This window comes from Dipodomys ordii, unplaced genomic scaffold (assembly GCF_000151885.1).
Source record: "Dipodomys ordii isolate 6190 unplaced genomic scaffold, Dord_2.0 Scaffold22, whole genome shotgun sequence".
NCBI lineage: Eukaryota > Metazoa > Chordata > Mammalia > Rodentia > Heteromyidae > Dipodomys > Dipodomys ordii.
This window is the reverse complement of record NW_012267238.1, coordinates 105,884-110,777: the sequence shown is the minus strand read 5'-3', so window position 1 is coordinate 110,777 and position 4,894 is coordinate 105,884. Positions and strand designations below refer to the sequence as shown.

Below are 4,894 nucleotides of genomic sequence, written 5' to 3'. Positions count from 1 at the left end.
CCCAGCACCTCCCCAGAGCACCCAGCACCTTCCTCAGAGCACCCAGTACCCCCAGAGCCCCCAGCACCTTCCTCCCCAGGTTATATGCCGGGATCTGGGACAGCTGCCTCACCTGATGCACTGGGAGACATACAGGGCCCCATGCTCTGCAGGCCAGCGCCCCAGAACACTAACCAGCTGCTTGGAACCCTCAAGTGTCCATGTCACCCACCCCAGGACCCCTCCCGGCCCCAGGGTCTGCCAGGAGGCCCTGAGGGGCTCTTCCCAGGAAGGTCATCCCCACTGGGCATTCCCACAGGCCCTGAGGCTCAGGGCAGCACAGCCTGCCCAGCTCAGGGCTGCACAGCCTGCCCAGCTCAGGGCTGCACAGCCTGCCCAGCTCAGGGCTGCACAGCCTGCCCAGCTCAGGGCAGCAGTGGTCTCTGAGCCGCTTTTGTTCACTGCCTAGGCCTGGAAGGGAGCGGAGGGCCATGAGCCTCGAGGGGGGGCTGAGCCTCAGTTTCCCCACATGGGCTTTGGGTTGTTGGGCTATTTCCCATCCTTGCAGTGGGAGCTCTGCAGGGAGCGGGTTCAGGGTGAGGCTGGGTCGCCACGGGCCGGAGTAGTTAGTGCCCATCATGAGGTGTCAGGTCCAGGAAGCCTTTTAAAAACTGCCGCTGCAGGTGGTTTAGGAAGCAGGGGTGTCAGGAGTTACCAGCTGACTCTAGTTTCCTCAGCCTCAGAGCTGAGCCTCCCAGGGAGGCGCCCTGGACCCTGGACTCCAAGCTGTCTGTCGTCGACGTCCTTCTTGGAGGAACCTGGGACAAAGGTATGCCACCAGACAGCCGTGGGGTGCAGGTGGCACCCCACGAGGAAGGGACCGGGCAGTCCAGACTGGGTTTCGACCTGTTTTAAGGACCTAGCTAGTTATCCAGGTCTGTGCCAACACACCCCCGTGACCCTAGACAATCCCTCGCATCTCCTGCAGGCAGCGTGCACCTGTGAGACCCTGTTCCTCCTCTGTGGGGGGCCGAGCGGCCTGGACTAACGCTGAGAGTAGATCTGTGCGGCGTCTCCAGGAGGGTCTCCAGAGGGCGGGGGTCCTGGTGTGGCTCGATCTCCTAGGTCCCCTTGGATGTAACCCATCCACTGACCTCCTGCCCTGTCCCTCCAGGCCTGACAGTTCCCCCAGGACGGGGACTGTAGATCAGTGTCTGTTACCTCTGACAGACCCAGGATCAAGTGCTGGAAGTTGTCGGAAGAGGAAGAGGGAAGGAGTCAGATTTGAGAGGAAAGAGCCAGCGGAAGTGCGGAGGACCCGAAGAGTCCATCCAGGCCCCGTGTGGGTCACGGCCATTGGATGCCCCACTGGATGCCCAGCTTGACACAAGGGCTTGATTATTACCTCTAGCCACAGACTGGGTGGAAGCTGGGGCCCATGACCACAGGGCACAGGGGCAGGGCCAGGCCAGCGGCCGCAGGGGCAGACGCGGACACGACTGTCCGGCCTGGCACACCTCCTCACATTATCCGATGTGTGCTCTGTGTGTCAACAGTTCCTAACACGTGGCATACAGCATCGACCTGGATTGGCCTGGCTTCTGGTTCAATTGCACAGTCAGTCATACACCATTGTGCGTGTCCATGTGTGTGCGTGTGCATGTGTGTGCCCACACATGCGTGTGTATGCATGTGTACATGTGTGTGCCAATACTAGGACTTGAACTCAGGGCCTGGGCACTGTCCCTTATCTTTTTTGGCTCAAGGCTAGAGCTGGACCACTTGAGCCACAGATTCACTTCAGCCTTTTTGGTGATGAATTGGAGGTAAGAGTCTCATGGACTTTCCTGCCTGGGCTGGCTTTGAACCATGATCCTCAGATCTCAGCCACACGAGTAGCTAGGATGACAGGCGTGAGCCACATCTGGGTCACATCATTTCTTTTTTTTGTTTTTGTTTTTTTTTGGGGGGATCCAGTCGTGGGGCCTGAACTCTGGGCCTGGGCGCTGTCCCTCAGCTCTTCAGCTCAAGGCTAGCGCTCTACCACTTGAACCACAGCGCCACCTCCGGCATTTTTCTTTTTGCTTATGTGGTGCTGAGGAATCGAACCCAGGGCCTCAGGTATGCAAGGCAAGCACTCTACCACTGAGCCATCTTCCCAGCCCCTGGGTCACATCATTTCTGTGTGAGATCAGTTTTCTAGGTGGCTCCTTTCTTTTTGGTCAGGTACCTGGGCCCCTGATGCTGGCCATCCACAGCTCAGGGCAACTCTGGGTGAGGCCACAAACTCCATCTTGAAGAGAGCCCAAAAGCCCATCAGAACTCACTGCAATTGTCTGTCCATTCTGCAGACATCTGAGCCTTTCCACCCTTGGCCTGTGTGGCGTAGCGTTGCTGAAGGAGTCCAAGGGTGCTTGTTTCTGGGTAGATAGCCAGGAATGGAGTGGCCAGGTCTCAGGGCGGCCCAAGTTTGGCTCAAGCCAATGGTGACAACAGTCCGGAGAATCACCGGCTGGTACCCAGGGAGGTCTTGGACAACCAGGCACCAGGGGCAGCCACAAAGGCCTAAGCCGTGGAGCCAGGCCCCTCCAGACCAGGACCCAGGGGCCTGCCTGTTCTCGGTACCGGATTATGACTCCAATGGGCTGAGGTTTCAGGATCCCCTGAGGCTGAGGTTCTGAGCTTCTCAACAAGCCCCCAGCCAGGCCCTGTCCATTCCCTTTGGCACTGGAGTGCCCCAGGCCCAGGCTCGAGGCTTGGAGCAGACCCAACCACCTCGGCCTGAGGCCCTCTCCGTCCAGGTTATGCTGTTGGACTCACAGTTACCGGTGTGTTTATTGGGGTGGCTCCAAGCAGGCAGTATGCACAGCATACACGCATACATGGGTACATACACATATACACGGGAGAGGCCAGAGCCAGCTGAGCACCTAGAACGGTGCACACGTGTGGAGGACAGATGGCCTGTAAAGGAGTCCTCTGTCCCTGAACCCCACTCCTAAAGCGCAGCTCAGACCTTCACCAGCGTGGAGTGTGTGTCCACCTGCTCCTCCTGAATGGGCGTCCGAAAGCTACTTCCCCCTGGGAGGAGACAAGGGTGGGAGTCAGAGGTGCGTGGTGGGCCTCGCCAGCCCGGGAGGCGGGCCGGGCCCGCAGTGGGCACTCACCGGAGGGCTTGAGGCCAGCAGGCCACTTCCAGGCCGCTCGGAGCAGGTGGAGGGCAAGCAAGGCAGCCAGGGGGGTGACCAGGCCTAGGCCCAGGCCCAGGGCAGCAGCCAGCACGGGGCCTGAGAGGAGGCCAGCGGGGTGAGCTCCCTCTCTCTGTCCTCTCCATCTCTCCCTCCTCTCCCTCCCCCTCGCTGGGCAATGCCCACTTACCCACAGGGCCCTCTGAGGCGGGAGTCGAGGGCTGCTGAGAGGTCTGAGGCCAGGCCTCAGTGGGAGGCGCGGCTGTGGGCCTGGCGCCAGGATCCTGGGTCTCCCAGGCTGGCGTGGCCAGGGAGCGCTCATCCTCACAAACCGAGTCTGAGCTGGCGTCCGCTGGCCGCAGGGTCCGCTGCCCAGCTGAGGAGCAGCTGGGAGAGGGGACACCGCCAAGGCCACGGAGGAGGGGCCCACATTGAGTAATCACAACGCCAGACCAAAGGCGTCTGAGACAGCTGCCTAGACCCTCCCCCAAGGCCTCCACACCTTCCTCCCCGTGCCCGCCCTGTCCTACTCCTGCTGGATTCTCACTCCTAACCCTACCTCTACCTTCCCTGCTGTCCCCTGGAGTGAACTCAGTGAGAGCTAGCCTGGACGAGGGCCTCACAGGCCCCCCACAGGCCCACCCCCCACAGGTCCCCTCCCACAGGCCCACCCCCCCACAGAGGCCCTCAAGGGCTGAGCCAGGGACTGTGTGCCCAGCGTGTGCCCAGCGTGTGCCCAGCGGCTTCTGCCCCCTGCCCTGGCCTCCGCACACCAAGCCTCTTACCCTCCAGGACCCCAGTCCCCACCACGACACTCACTTGGTCCAGGGCTTGCAGGCCTGGTTGTCGCCTGGGGAGAAGTGACCAGGAGGGCAGGGGACACAGTCTGCGTGAAGATACTGAGCAGTTAACCACCTGACACCACCGGTGGCCTCCGTGCTGGCCTCCGTGCTGCGGCGGTTGGAGATGAGGCCCGGGGCAAATGGGAGGCAGCTCTTCCATGCCACATGCCACCCACTGGCCCTGGCCGGAAAGTGGACTGGGAGCCCTCCACGCCCCTACCCAGCCCAGCCCATTAGAGAGGTGCCAGGGAAGAGGCGGCGTGTGAGGCGCGAAAAGCACTCATCCCACCATCACCAAAGCTCACGGCGAGGGGGCGCCGAGCACACGCTGCCCCGCACCCCGGGCACCCCAGCTCACCCACTCCAGGCTTGTAGCCATCCTCACGGGGCTGGGTTCCGGGCCTACAGTGGCAGATCGTGTCCTGTGTGGGTGTGCAGTGCTGCTTGAGCTCACTTCCACTTCCTGGAGGGGTGGAGAGGTTGGGGCTGTGGCAGAGGCTTGGCCGCGGGCAGTCAGGCCTCAGGGAGGTGGACTGCGGCTGCTGAGGCCCTGGCCTTTTCACTCCTCTGTTCCTGAGATCCTCTCCCTGTGGCCCGTCTGTCTCTTCCCGTCACAAAGCCCTGGGGTCAGCTGGCCCTCCAGCCTCCTTTCCCGACCTCTTCACATGCATCAGTACTTTCCAGAGCCTCCCATCCAGACAGCACAGACAAGGCCACCCCACCAACACGTGCTCCGCATGGACTCTGCGAGTCTGGGCTGGGCTCCAGCCCCAGGAGGAGGTGGCGCCCCAGGAGACCCCCGGGCGACCTGGGGCTTGCGGGGAGCCACCCGCACTGCTGCTTGCGGGCGGCCTGGGGCACGGGCACGGTGGGGCGGCGGGGGGG

At 62.2% G+C, this 4,894-nt stretch overlaps 1 protein-coding gene across 1 annotated transcript in view; it reads right to left on the bottom strand.

The window, feature by feature from the left end:
- Nucleotides 1-4,894, bottom strand: part of Tnfrsf18 (tumor necrosis factor receptor superfamily, member 18) — a 13,652-nt gene that overhangs the window by 7,956 nt on the left and 802 nt on the right. The gene's annotated exons all lie outside the window — the stretch shown is intronic.